Here is a 16,640-nt window from a genome sequence, read left to right on the forward strand (position 1 = left end):
AACCTGGGTAGAAAAATAAAAATGCTAGTAGTCTCCATTCAATTCCCAGTGTTCTTTCTCTGGGTGTAGCTGATTCTGTCCATCATTGATCAATTGGAACTGAATTGGATCTTCTCGTTGCCCAAGATAGAAACTTCCATCAGAATATATCCTCATATAGTATTGTTGTTAAAGTGTATAATGATCTCCTGGTTCTGCTCATTTCATTTAGCATCAGTTCATATAAGTCTCTCCAAGCCTCTGTATTCATCCTGCCATCCTGTCATTTCTTACAGAACAATAATATTTCATAACAACATTCATATACCACAATTTACCCAACCATTGTCCAATTGATGGGCATCCTTTCAATTTCCAGTTTTTAGCCACTACAAAAGGGCTGCCACAAACATTTTGGCATGTTATTTATTTATTTATTTATTTATTTTTATTATAGTAACTTTTTATTGACAGACTCCATGCCAGGGTAATTTTTTTTACAACATTATCCCTTGCACTCACTTCTGTTCCGATTTTTTCCTCCCACCCTCCACCCCCTCCCCTAGATGGCAAGCAGTCCTATATATGTTGAATATGTCCTAGTATATCCTAGATACAATGTATGTGTGCAGATCCAAACAGTTTTCTTGTTGCACAGGGAGAATTGGATTCAGAAGGTAGAAATAATGTGGGAAGAAAAACAAAAATTCAAAGAGTTTACATTTATTTCCCAGTGCTTTTTTCTTTGGGTGTAGCTGCTTCTGTCCATCATTGATCAATTGAAACTGAATTAGGTCTCTTTGTCAAAGAAATCCACTTCCATCAGATTACATCTTCATACAGTATCGTTGTTGACGTATATAATGATCTCTTGGTTCTGATCATTTCACTTAGCATCAGTTCATGTAATTCTCTCCAAGCCTCTCTGTATTCATCTTGCTGGTCATTTCTTACAGAACAATAATATTCCATAACATTCATATACCACAATTTACCCAACCATTCTCCAATTGATGGGCATCCACTCAGTTTCCAGCTTCTAGCCACTACAAACAGGGCTGCCACAAACATTTTGGCACATACTGGTCCCTTTCCCTTCTTTAGTATCTCCTTGGGGGTATAAGCCCAGTAGAAACACTGCTGGATCAAAGGGTATGCACAGTTTGATAACTTTTTGGGCATAATTCCAGACTGCTCTCCAGAATGGTTGGATTCGTTCACAGTTCCACCAACAATGTATCAGTGTCCCAGTTTTCCCACATCCTCTCCAACATTCATCATTATTTTTTCCTGATATCTTAGCCAATCTGACAGGTGTGTAGTGGTATCTCAGAGTTGTCTTAATTTGCATTTCTCTGATTAATAATGATTTGGAACACTCTTTCATATGAGTGGTAATGATTTCAGTTTCATCATTTGAAAATTGTCTGTTCATATCCTTTGACCATTTATCAATTGGAGAATGGCCTGGTTTCTTATAAATTAGAGTCAGTTCTCTATATATTTTGAAAATGAGGCCTTTATCAGAACCTTTAACTGTGAAGATGTTTTCCCAGTTTGTTGCTTCCCTTCTAATCTTGTTTACATTAGTTTTGTTTGTACAGAAGCTTTTTAATTTGATGTAATCAAAATTTTCTATTTTGTGATCAATAATGATCTCTAGTTCGTCTTTAGTCACAAATTTCTTCCTCTTCCACAAGTCTGAGAGATAAACTATCCTATGTTCCTCCAATTTGTTTATAATCTCATTTTTTATGTCTAAATCATGGACCCATTTTGATCTTATCTTGGTATACGGTGTTAAGTGTGGGTCCATTTGGCATGTCATTTATAGTGAGAAAAAGCTGTTCAAACTTCTAATCCAATTCGATTGTCTCCAGAAGTCTATATCAGACTTAACTTTTGTAAACATTTTATTCACTGATTGCTCTCTTGCTATCACAAACACTGCTTTCTTTTCTAGAACTGCAACTTGAAACTAAGTAATGGGATATGGAAGTCCTTTGTGAAATCTTTGTGGCTTGGTTTCTAATCCTTTTATCTTTCCTGAAGAGTAAAAAATGCCAGAACTAATTGTTCTGCAAATACCTACACCTGTGCTGCACTCAATATTAGCCCCCAACATCAACTGTACAAATATCTTCATTTGTCCTGGGAAAGAAAATTATCTCAACCTGACATTTGGTTGGCTATGCTGGTCCAGAATTCAACATTACATGTTATTCTAAAATTGTTTTGAAGGGAATACTGGTATGCAAAAATGTTTGTAGCAGAGCTCTTTTTGTGGTAGCAAAGAATTGGAAAACGAGTAGATGCCTATCAGTTGAGGAATGGCTAAATAAGTTGTGGTAGGTACATGAAGATAATGGAATATTATTGTTCTATATAAAATGATGGACAAACATATTTTAGAAAGGCCTGGAAAGATTTACATGAACTGATGCTGAGCGAAACAAGCAGAACCAGGAATACATTGTACACATTAACAGCAAGAATGTGCAATGATCAGCTATGAAAGACTTAGTTCTTCTCAGTGGTTCAGTGATCCAAAGCAAAGTGAATATAGCACTTATTTTTTCTGGTTTTTTTTTTTTTTTTTTCTCTCTCCCGTGGGTTTTCTCCTTTGGCTCTGATTTTTCTCTTCCAACAAGATTCACAAAGCAATGTGTATTAAACAAAAAGAAGGAATGCTGGGAAAATTTGACTAGAATTCTTCCTCTATTTTCCCATCTTTCTAAATTTCACATTACTTAACCTCAACATCTTGTGTATATAAGAAGAGATTCTTTGCCTCAATTGCTACCTCGCCTTAATCACTGAATGGATGTGGCCTCAGTCAAACTGTGACTTATTGAAGACCTTAGCTTAAAAAGACAAAGGTCTATTTCATTCAGGGTCTTCTCCAATCATCTTGACCTATATCTGGCCACTGGATGCCTTTATTGCCCTCACTTCTGGACTATTATTATAGACAGCTTTAAAAGAAAAGCTAATTCATAAATGACTCAAATGTTGGTAGTGTCATTTCATTTCTTATTTATTAAAACATAAGCCATCTAGTTTTTGTCATGTTATTTGATAATTTTTTATGCTTTATGCACCTTTTAAAAAAATGATTAGAACTCAAGGTTTTGCTTTTTTGTTTTCTGGATTTGTTTGGCCTTTTTGCACAAACTTTGCCTAGTTTGTTTCTTGCTTTGAATTCTTATGAAACATATTCTTATTAAGCAGAGAAATTTTCTTCTCATATGTATTTTTTCATATACTCCTCCTACATCCTGCATTGCTTTTACTTCATAAATATTCTGGGTAAAGCTTTTTGCTTTCATGATTCCCTATTCTTTTCACATACAATGACACTGAATTCTTCTCATCTTTCCCCAGGTATTCTCTTTCTTTATGTTCCTCCTTTTATGGTTCTCTGCTAATTTTCATGTAACTGAAAGCTGCCAGTAAAATTTGCACCACCACTGCTTTTATGACTTTGTTTACATATTCCTCCTTTCAATGGTGATTATTCTCACTTTTACCTCATTCCAAGAAATAAACTTCAGAGTCATTACATTTTAGACAAAAACTTGGGTTTTCATAAGTAACAACTCTGACATGAAATAAAATAATATTTTTTTTTCGCTTCATATTTGATTCTGGAGTAGGTTCAACCTTTTAAAAGGAGATATATTGGTTAGAACTAATGTGATTTTTATATAGATTGGAGAAAGGGAATTATGTAAGGCAATGTTGTGGGAGGGACTGGAGAATGTACATTAAACTCTGTAAATGCTTCATAGTGTTGGATTCTGTTAGAAAGGTCTCCTGATGATAAATTCTTTGCTTGGTCACTGAGCAATATTTTAAGAATTCCCATTCCTTTTTAAAAAATTATCTCAAAAACTAATTTTTTTCTAGGAAGTAATTTGTTTTAAGTTTTCTATGGTGAATAGTATCATCTCATATCTAAAAGCAGTGACCAAAACTCCAAGGAGAACATTGTAAAAAATTAAAATAAATTCAAGAATGACTATTCAATTTCTTTCTATCATCCTCTCTGAAAGAATCTCATTTTCCTATTTTGTCTTACATTGACAGCCTAAATAGCTTATTTTTTGAAAGATTTGGAATTTGCTTTGTTCTGTTTCCAAAGGATTTTTTGGTTGTTTTGAAGAGATTAATAGACTATTCAGAACCTACTCCATTAAGGGTATTGAGCAAAGCTGGAGCTACCTCAGTGGGAGCTCAGCCATACCTATACTGCTTTGTCTTCTTTCTGTTTAACTGTGAATAGACTTTCCAAGTCTTTTTATTTTTATTTTTTTGTTTATCAAGCCTGTTTTGCTTGATGATTTTATGAATGAGTCATATTTGCCCTATTTTTACTGGTTTTAAAAAGAGCAGCAAAAGTATTTTCTTTGGTTTTGTCACTGAAATGTTTTATTAAAGAGAAGCATTCAAAGCAAAAGTTGTTAGAAGAATATGAGTTTAGTGAATAAATATAATATGATTCTTTTGTGGTGTACACTATTGTGGGAAGGTATGGTAATATATGATTAACAAAGGTAAATAGTGCTTAGCATGAGCCTATGGATTCTAGAACTTTTCCCAGATGTTGCTTTAACAATATGAAAGAAAATAATAGTGATTACAAATATATGAAAAAGTAATATAAAATCTAACTATGGGCTCCTAGAGGTAAGTTATTTTCTTCCTTCCCTCCCCCTCCACAAAAGGAAGAGTAAGGAGACATACTTGTATAGAATGTGGAGAGACAGAAAAAAAAAATCACAATGATCATAACCAAGAATCTAAGTGCCCAATTTTCATGTATCCATTCATTTATATCTTGTCACCCCATTAATTTGTGAGCTTCTTGAGAGCAGGGAGTATCTTTGCTTCTTCTCCCTTTTCTTGGTTATCCATAGAGTCAGATACATACTAAATGCTTAATAAATATTTGTGGACTGATTAATATAATAAGACTGTAAGAACAGATTAGAAAAATAAATTGAAAGTACATAATTCAACTCAATTCAATCTGACACATTAACTCAGTGTTTTCTCCCTTATTTAGAAAGACAGCAATCCCTATGCTGTGAATTTAGTGAAAGATATTTACATTACAGTCCTTTATCATGTAATATAGGAATCACCAGGTAGTGAGCAAGGCCCACAAAGGAATGTTCTCTTTTTCTGCCCTCTGTCCATTATCATATCATGGTTGACTTTCATGATTTTGGTCTGAAAGCTGTGAAACAAAGGATTTCAATTTTGTCTAGGAGACAAAAAATAGAACAGTGATCAAAAATTTAAAAACAACCAATTTGTTATTTAAAATGTATTCCATAACAATTCCCCTTTGGAAAGTCCACTCTGGTCACATTTATTCAGACATTAATTATTAGGACATTATTATTTAATATTAGTATATATATATATATATACATGGAGAGAAAATTAATTATATAATTAAATTATCAATAATTTATTATTAGGATATTATAACACAATTTATCATATCAGCAATATTATGTGTGTATATGTGTTTTATCAGAAATGCTTGAAATTTCTCTACTCTATTGAAAATCTATTTTTCTCTCTGGTGAATTTTACTCATCTTTGTTAAGCAAGTTATTCTTCAGTATAAAGCTATATAGTTTGAATCTTGCTATATTATCTAAGTACTTATTTACTGAAGTACTGAATTTCTGCAATTACTTTTTCTTTTTCCCTGTTTCGTTTCATTTTATCTACCTTTATTATTCTATTGTTCTGTTGGTTTTATTTTTTATTTTTACCAATTTTATACTTTTCTATATTTTTTTCTCTATAATCTACCAATATACTCTCCATGTAGGGTTCTTTGCATTTATTTACACTTTTTAATGTCTTTCCTCTAAAATCACTTTTATCTACTCTTGCATATATTTTGCATGTACCTGTATATATCATGTAATTACATATTGCTCCATACAATCAATTCCATATAGTTGACCAGCATTATATTTTATTTTTCCCTATTCCCTCTTTCACGTAGGCTTAATGTGCTTTTTCTTGGCTCCTACTCCTCATTCTAAACAAGAATAATACTTATAACTAATTTACACACTTATTACTGAGTTAATAATTTTCCTTGATAGTCTTGGTAGGCATATGTCTCTTGAGAAAAAAATGCATTTTTATTTTTTAAACTTTAAAGTCCTTTGTATTCAATATTTAAAAGATTCCATGAGTCCTTGTCTTATAAGAAACTAAATTATATTAGATTTAGATATCTGTATTTTTCCAAATGTCCCCCTCTTCTGACAGATTTCCCAGAGTCAAAAGTAACTATCCAGGCAAAACTTGTATATATGTTTGTGTTTATAACATAGGGATTGGGGAATATATTTTACATGATTGCATATATATAATCAATATGAAAATCTTACCTCCTCATTGATGCAGGTGGATAAGATTTTTTTTTTTGGTTTTCTTTTAAATAATACAAGCAAAATATTATCACAAGAATAAAAAAGCAAGAAATGAAAAAAAAACTCATGCTGGATAATAAATAGACAATAATGGATATAACTAGTAACAGGACATCAGTAACAGATATTTTTTTGTTTGCTGTTGTAATCATAATTTTCTTTGCAGAAGTATTCATTTTTTTCTTATATTGTTATTTAATTTGGTGAATTTCCTTTTATTTTGAAGTAAGAAGGCTCCTCTCAATCTTGCTAGAAGAATGGTGAGGAGTGAAGCCACTGTGTTATTGAGTTAGGAACCAACATGCTAAATTTCTATCCACTAAATTCCTCTAAACAGATCTAGAAAATGCATCAGAGAGAGTAGAACCAAGAAGACTTGCTAGTAGGTGTGGTCGCTAGTCTTCTGGTTTGTACTCTGGTCTGTGAGTAGAACAGTTTCAGGTATGAAATACTTAATAGTAAATAACAGACTACCTGCCATCTAGGGGAGAGGGTAGGGGTAAGGAAGGGAAAATTTGGAACAGAAGGTTTTGCAAAACTCAATGTTGAAAAATTACCCATGCATGTTTTGTAAATAAAAAGCTTTAATAAAAATAAATAAATAAATAAATATAATTTTAAAAATTTAGTAAACCATAACAACAATCCAGTCAGACAAAACCAAAGAACCATGTTTTTAGGATAAGAACTCAGCATTTCACACAAACTGCTAACAAAATTGGAAAGCAATTTGGCAGTAACTAGATGAAGATTGACATATCACACCATACATCAAGACAAAGTCAAAATGGGTACATGACCTAGACATAAAGGGTCATATCAAAGCAAATTAGGGAGCATGGCATATTTTACTGGCCAAGCCCATGGATAACAGAAAAATTCATGAGCAAATGAGAAATAGAGTTTGACATGGAATACAAAATGAAAATTTTGATTAGCCAAAATTAAAAAATGTTTTGAGCAAACAAACCCAGTGCAAGCAAGCAGGAAAGTAGGAATCTGGGAAAAACTCCCTAATGCCCACTCCTCAGTTGACAAACCACCAAAAAAACAGGAAGTTCTCAGAAGAAATCAAAGACATTACAGTCAAATGAAAAATGCTTTAAATCACCATTTATTGGAGAAATGCGAATGAAAACAACTCTGAAGCACCATTCCACACCTCCCATTCTGGTCAGAAAAGGTTAGCAATAAATATTAGAGGGAATGTGGGAAGATTTTTTTTTTAAATACCAATGCACTTAGTTGAGTTGTGAACTGACTAAATCATTCTGCAAAACAACTGAGAATGATTTATTTATGTTATTTGGGCATTTATTCATTTTGGTATTATATATATATGTACATATAAGTAAATGACATACTGAATACCCACATATACATGTGTGTTTATTTAATTTATTGTTTCTATATCTTGAATATCAAACTATCAAAGAAAGTTGATTCAAAGATTTCCTCCCACTTTACAACTTTTTTATCCTAGGTGCATTAATTCTATTTAATAAAAAAAGTTTTTCTCTTTCAAATAATCAAATTTACCACTCTACTTCTGACAATTGTCTCTTATTATTATTGAAGAATAAATCTCCTTGGAAAATGCCATCCACATCCAGAGGAAGAACCACAGATAATTATTGATTGAATGTGAATCAAAGCACACTACCTTCATCTTTTTGTTAACACTTTCCTTTTCACAGCCTTCACCTGCACAACATAACCAACATGGAAATATATGCAAAATGACTGCTCATGCTGAGGAAGGGAGTTGAGAGAAAGGAGGAAAGAAGAAAAAATTTGGAACTCAAAGTCCCATGAAAATGCCAAGTACTGAAAACCATCTCCACATAGAACTGGAAAACAAAATGCCATTGAGAAAAAAAAAAGCTACATCTCCTATTCATAGTTGTGAATATATATTATATCTCTAATTTTTAATGTATGTTTTTTAATATTGTTTGTCCATTTAGAATGGACAATGTAGTTATCCATTTAGAATATGTTGTGCAAGGTGTAAGGTGCTGGGTTAAGTTCAAATCTTTTAAATACTGCTTTTCAGTTTCCACAGCAGCTAGTTAATAAGATAGGGAGTTTTTTCCCTCTAATTAATTTATGGTTTTCATTTTATTGTACAATATGTTATATGAGTCCTGTTGTTTCTGAATCTTTTGTTTAGTTTACCATTGAACCCTCTCAATTCTTTAATCATTACCAGATGGTCTTGATGACTATTTTGAAGTCTGGAAGTAGTATTCCCTTTTTCTCCTTACATGTTTAATCATTTCCCTTGATATTCTAGATTTTTTCTTTTTCCAAATACATTTTGTTACTATTTTATCAAAGGCTCTGTGAAATATTGCCTTGATAATTAGATTGGCTTAGCAAAAATGCATATTTTAATTTTGATGATATTATCATTATTACTATATTGGCACAACCTTGCCATGATCATGAAATATTCCTACCATTTAAGTTATTATTTCTTTAAGAAGTGCTTTATAATTGACTTTATAAAATCTTTTGGGCTTTGATAGGTCCAGCCCCAGATATTTTGTTATTATTTTGAATGTGATTTTCTTTTATAAAATATATATAAATATTTTAAAATACATAAATATTTATAAAATTCTATTGATTATTTAGGATTTATTTTGTAGCCTGTAACCATGCTGAAGCTATTGTCTCAATTAATAGCTTTTCTATTTCTCTTGTATTTTCCAAGTAAATCATCATATTATTAAAACAGTTTTTTCCTCTCTTTTCCTATCTTCATTCCTTTAACTTCTTTCTCTTGTCTCATTTTTGTTGCTAATGAAAGAAATTAATATTATGCCATTATAATAATAACTAATAATTAATTTGTAATCCATCCTTTTCCTTCAGTTCCTTTAAGACCCATTTCCTGGGAAGGTCAATCAGTCTTAGAAGGGCATTGGCTGAGTAATGAGATTACTCCTAGCTCAGTAAGGTACATGCTCCTAAACTAAGTTGGGCAAAACCACACCCAACTGGAAAATCTACTTTATAGAATATGAACAGAGTCCAGTTTAGGCAAGTCCTCTGACCTTGATGCTTTATTAAAATTTAAGGTAACACAGCTCTTGAAGAAAGTACATAATTCAGGAAAGTGAGTTAAATGAAAATTTTATCTGTTGTGACAATAAATCTAGTAATGAAAAATAAGTTACTTGGGAATGATGGCCTTAAGCTGCACTGCTGTAGGCAGTCTTAAACTTGACAACAAATTGGCTCCTTGACTTCTCCTAAGGGCTGATTTTCTACAGAAGCTGAACATTATGTCTGTGTCTCTTCCAGTGACCCTATTATTTTTGCAATTTATGATGACAATAAGCAGTGAGCCTGGATTTGCCTGGAGTTCCTTCACATGCTTAGTCCAAGATAAGCAATCTCCAATATTGCCTTCCACTAGATAATAGGTTATGGACAGATGAAATCAACCTTTGCTCCTGCCATAGGGAAACAAGGAGAAAAGAAAAAACTTGAGAGGCTCTGTGAGTAGTATGATGTACATTCTGTAGATGACGAAGGCTTTGATAGCATTATAGAACACAGGGGTTCCTTCAATATAATTCAGATATGTGCCAATTATAAACTCAGGATGTTTCATTTGCTGGTAAACTAATCCTGGTCAGGTGATCAGATAGAAATAATTTCCTCTCTTCTCACACTAAAGCTTGTATGGATACCCAACTAAATAATGGGTTGTCTTCCTCTGCTCTTCTTGGTAGCTATCCCCAGTGCCCACTCATGTTGCTCACTCATATCCATGTGAGGGAGGGAATTTGAAATTCTAAATTAAAAAAAAAAGTTAATTTCTAGCCATATGAAAATATGCTCCAAATCATTATTAATCAGAGAAATGTAAATTAAGACAACTCTGAGGTACCACTACACACCTGTCAGATTGGCTAGAATGACAAGGAAAGATAATGTGGAATGTTGGAGGGGATGTGGGAAAATAAGGACACTGATACATTGTTGGTGGAATTGTGAATACATCAAGCCATTCTGGAGAACAATTTGGAACTATGCTCAAAAAGTTATCAAACTGTGCATACCCTTTGATCCAGCAGTTTTTCTACTGGGATTATACCCCAAAGAAATACTAAAGAAGGGAAAGGAACCTGTATGTGCCAAAATGTTTGTGGCAGCCCTCTTTGTAGTGGCTAGAAGCTGGAAAATGAATGGATGCCCATCATTTGGAGAATGGTTGAGTAAATTGTGGTATATGAATATCATGGAATATTATTTATTGTTCTGTAAGAAATGACCAGCAGGATGAATACAGAGAGGCTTGGCGAGACTTAACATGAACTGATGCTAAGTGAAATGAGCAGAAGCAGGAGATCATTATATACCTCAACAATGATACTGTATAAGGATGTATTCTGATGGAAGTGGATTTCTTCAACAAAGAGATCTAACTCAGTTTCAAATGATCAAGGATGGACAGAAGTAGCTACACCCAAAGAAAGAACACTGGGAAATGAATGTAAACTGTTTGCATTTTTGTTTTTCTTCCCGGGTTATTTTTACCTTCTGAATCCAATTCTTCCTGTGCAACAAGAGAACTGTTTGGTTCTGCACACATATATTGTCTCTAGGATATACTGTGACATATTTAACATGTATAGGACTGCTTGCCATCTGGGGAAGAGGGTGGAGGGAGAGAGGGGAAATTTCCGAACAGAAGTGAGTGCAAGGGATAATGTTGTAAAAAAAAAAAAAAAAAAAAAAAAAAAAAAAAAAAAAAGTAAAAAGTACAGATTGGATTTGTACAATATAAAGACAAATAATAAAACATAAGAAAGAAGTAAAATATACAGGAACTAGATTGTTTTCATGTAAGGAATCAAAAATCTATAATTCACTTCAACAAGATTAAAGAAAAATATACAGAACTGTAATTTTTAAACTGGAGACAGAATTTGTAGAAAATCACTATCATATTATTCTTTTACACAGCCAGCTATAAAATATAATGAGATGATCACAATTTAATCTTGAGACACTGAGAAGACATTGTAAATGGAGTAGATATACTAGTATACATGTAATCCAGCAGAAAGGACTAGAAAATGTACTAGAATCAGAGGAATAGTTCCTAACATAATATTGGATTTATAACAAAGAAATCCTGAAAGAACCAACTAGCAATAATGGGGAGGTAGAAACTAGTATCATGAATCAGCTAGATTGTGGAAGAAGTAACCCTAGAAATCTATAGATAACTGAGTTCTACTCGACCTGAAACATAGAAAGTATCTCAATGACTGATATAACAAATAACAATAAATTATCAATTTTTCACCAATTGAGAAATAGTGTGGACTCAAACTTAGTTGGCGTGCAGCTCGAGCTAGTTTGTGGAAGAATAACCACTGTAGAAATCTTAGACTAAACTGGAGCCTACAAATCTGACACTGAATATTAGAAAATGCATCCTCTAGAGCATCAGGACAGACAAACCATAAATCCAACAATACAATTTATCATCAGATTATTTTACTCAGAAATTCAGAACAAAACCAGGGTCAGACTCAAATATTGAAGAAAGTTTCAGTAGTACATCATTTGAAAACTAAACTTAAGCTTCCATAATCTGAAGAGATAACAGGACTAAAAATGAGTTAAAATGGTTATAGAAATGCAAAACGTCCAAGCATGAGCATCAACAATTAAAAAGAAAGAAAAAGCCAGAAAATTTAGTGAACCAACAAAACATTTCTAACACAAGATCATTAAAATTTAATGGATAGTACAGATAATTCCAGACAATAAACACTAAAAAGACTAAAATATTTGGAAGCTGAAAACTTAGAGAAGAATCATGTTTGAATAAAAATTAACTGCAAATCTGGAAGAGAAACAAGATCTGAAAAAAAATCTAATGTTACTAACAAAGTATTACAAAATGAAAACAAATTTCAATTTCAAAATAAAACGTATATACAGAGAAAGTAAAAACCAATAGAATTCTGGATTCCAATATGCAAAATCCTTTCTAAGAAAAATATCAATTAAAATTTCAAATGGATATGAAATAATTTCTCAAAAATTAAACACAAAAGACTTAAAACAGATGGAAGCCTGGAAAAACTAGAGAGAATCTATGGTATTAGATAGTAAAACCAACTTCTAGAAAAACATCGGGAGAAAAATTAAAAAAAAATCTTTGTTCTACCCAAATGTAATGACAAAGGGAACAAACACCCAAATTTCATATTTCAAGAAATATTAAAACTGTACTTACTTATTACCAGAGAGTAAAGTAGAAATAGAAAGAATCTACTGGATATCTCCTGAAAGAACCACCAATCTTTTCCCTACAAAAAAAGAAAAAAATACTAAGAAAATCATGAAGATCTAGTTTTCAGATTTTATATATATGTATATATATACACATATATATTTGTATGTGTATACATATATATATATATATATATAAAATGAGAGAGACAGAGAGAGAGAAAGAGAGAGAGAGAGAGAGAGAGAGAAAGAGAGAGAGAGAGAGAGGGAGAGAGAAAGAGAGAGAGAGAGAGAAATACTATAAGCAAGCAAGAAGAAATAATTTAAGTTCTAAGGATACAGTTAGGGTCATGTATAATTTAGTGATTATCACTATAAAGAAGAAAAGAACAATATTCCTAAAGAAAAAGGATATGAGAATACCAAGCAGAACTTACCCAGAAAAACTATATCATGCTACAGGGACTAAAAAATAGATCTTTAATGAAATAGACAATTTCTAAACATTTCTGATTTAAAAGGGGAAAAAAAATCTGTGTAGCAACTCTGATGTTAAACACAGGAGTGAAGGGAAACGTGAAAAGAAAAGGTAAACATGAACTTACAGTGAAAGAGAATTAAAGGATAAACTACTTATATTTAAATGTGGGGAAATGATACCTTGAAGCCCTATCCTTATCATCAGGAGTTATAGGAGTCCAATTAAACAAGTGTTGGAAAATGATCTATTATATAGTAATGAACTTATGAAAAAATGGAAATAGATAAAAAAACCACCATTGGTGGAAAACTTAGGGTTAGGCAAAATGATCATACATAATGATGGTGCACAAATAGAAATCAATATAAATAGTAAGGTAGTGGAGTGTGTGTGAGGGAAAGCTGGCCACTCCAAATTTCCTCTCATTTGAAGAATTAAAGGAAGGAAGAATACATGGAAGCACAGCTGAGTATAGAAATACATTTACTTAAAAGGGAAATGAGAAAGAAAGGGGAGAAAGGGAAAGAGGAATTTGAAGGAAGATTAAGGAGACCTAGGCAAAGGTGTTTTTTGTTCACTTAATCATGTTTGACTCTTTATGACCCCATTTGGAATTTTCTTAGCAAAGATACCAGAATGATTTGCCATTTCTTCCTCCAGTTCATTTTACAAATGAGGAACTGAGGCAAATAGGGTTAAGTTTCTTTGCATAGGGTTACACAGCTAATAAAGTCTGGATCTGAATTTATGAAGATAAATCTTCTTAATTCTCAAGTATAGTACTCTAACCTAGCCTGCTTGCACCCACCAAAAAAAAAAAAAAAAAAAAAAAAAAAAAAGAAATTACAGTTTAGACAGTTTAGACAAATATTTATAGCTTTTTGACGTGGCAAAAATAGGAATATGCTAGGATGCTCATAAAGGATGGATGAAAAAGTTTTGGTATATAAATGAGAGAGAATACTATTTTTCTGATCTCTTATCAGCACAATGACCAACCACAATTCCAGTGAACTAATGATGAAACATTCTACCCATCTTCTGAGAGGTAAAGGACTCTTATGTAGAAGAATGAAGAAATATCTCTGTGTATATACACGTTTACATATTTGCACATACATATATATATATATATATATATATACATATGAAATGTGTACATGGTTAGTATAGAAAATTTTAATTGTTTATACATGTTTGTAATAAATTTTGTTTTTCTTAAATCTTTAATTGAGGCAGAGGGAAGAAAAAGGTGATAAGATAGATTTTATCTAATCAAAATAAACAAAATATACTTTTAAAGCAATATACCATGTTTTCTTTCCAGATAATAGTTGTCATTCTATAAAGCATGAATTTTGTATTATGTTTACACAGTTGCTACTATTCATCAGTAATACTAATACTGTTGGCATGCTTGCATCATTAAAGTTGAACTTATAAAATCAGTTTCAAAAATGACTATAGGATTCCTCCCTCCATATTGGATTTCTGGGATATAAGATATCAATTAAGATAAAAATGAAATCAGAGAATGGGTCATTCAGTTCACCTAATTGTAAATGTGCAATAAATATAGTATATTGCTCCAATGTTAATATCTTAAAATGGATTTATTCCATTTTTTTAAGTTAACCTAAATTTCATGGTTTATATCAGACAGCACAATAGGATCATCAATAATGAATTTTCTTTCCAATTCTTCCTGTATAGAATCACTTAATTACTTCTCTGGAAAATACTTTTTAAAATTTTTGATTTATATAATATGCTTTCCAAATACTTATCTATTAGATAACACTACAATATGCCCATTTTACACACAAAGGAATCAGTCTACGAGATATTAGGATAAAAAAAAAAAAAACAAAAAACAAGCAAACCAAAACCAAAATAAATAAGCAAACAAAACGTCTAAACATACAAGTCTGACTGATTTCAATTCATCCACTATTTTCATTAAATTTTGCTGTAGAAATCTTTGGAATAAACATTTCACTTGTCAGAACTTCACAATCTGGCCACAGAATAGCTTTTCTGTTATGCCTTTCAAATCCTTTAGTCAATATATAGGCTTTTTAATCAAATTGTTTAATTAAATGTTAAATATTCCTTCCTTCCTATCTTTTCCCTTTTCATTTTCCCTTCATCATATCCTCCCCTTATCCCTTATTTTTTTCCCTTCCCTCCCTTTATTTTTCCTCTCAGCCTCCTTTGATATCAAGGACTTAATATGTTTAAGACATTTTTCTAAGGTCTCTGGCACATACAAAAAAATGTAAAAACATTACAATTGCTGTTCAATATTTAACATAATAAGAAAGATAAATGAGGTATACAGCTAACTTTTATACAATACTTGATGAGGATAAAATCTCATGTTTCTGCATTACTTTGTTATAAAGTATATTTTCCCGCAACAATCGTGAGGTAGATAGAGCAATTGTAATTATTCTCATTTTACAAATTTAAGTATTATGGAAATGATTTAACTTAGCTAAATTCAGACTAGTAAAAATTGATTTTTAATTAGGATTTCTGAATTCAAATCCAGCTCTTTTGTCCACCATATCACACATGTTATGATATGACAAAAAAGGTACAAATGTTTTTCATTGGAGCTAAAAGGAAAAAGAATCTACTTTTAACAGAGTTCATCTACAAAAATTTCACTGAATAGTTGACATATATGATATAGCCCTGAAAATTTAACAGTTGGACTTGCAAATCATAAGGTAGAGTTGGAGAAGTCTTATATTTTACTTTTTATGTATTGTCAATAATTTACCTATAACAAATTGAGTCATTATCATTGTTGTAGCTTAGTTTCATTATTTGTATGAGAATCCATATCTATAGTTTTATAAGGAAAATATATTACCTGTTTTGAAATTCTCTTCATCATTTCAGCCAGTCAATTCATGGAAAACATTATACTCTTTGTATTGAGAGACATAATAACCTCCCTATTGTCACATAATTATTAGATATAAGAGGCAAAGGTTAAACCCAGATCTTCTTGACTCCAGAGCTAGCACTCCAGGTATTGTGCAACCTTGCCACTCATTTTTTTTCTCCTTATGTTCTATAAGGGTATACTTATACTTCACAAGTACTACTGACAAGACTGTCATAATGAAACAGTTTTCTAAAACAAAAAAGCATTACATATATAAATTATTATTATTATTAAAATCTTAGAGATATTTGTATACCTACTCAGAAAAACTTTGAATAAGCAACAATTAATTTTTGCCTGAAATGTTTAAATAGAAAAAATCAATTTCTTATCATTTTTCATCTTTTATTGAAATTTAAGGCTATGAAAATTGTTTCAGATGCTTTTTCCTCATTTGATAATTACCATTGAATCTTTGAAACATTTTCAACATGGACCAATATGTCTATATAAATAATAGCAAGTAATTATATATATCTAGCATATA

The sequence above is a fragment of the Sarcophilus harrisii genome, chromosome 1, assembly GCF_902635505.1.
Source record: "Sarcophilus harrisii chromosome 1, mSarHar1.11, whole genome shotgun sequence".
Classification (NCBI taxonomy): domain Eukaryota; kingdom Metazoa; phylum Chordata; class Mammalia; order Dasyuromorphia; family Dasyuridae; genus Sarcophilus; species Sarcophilus harrisii.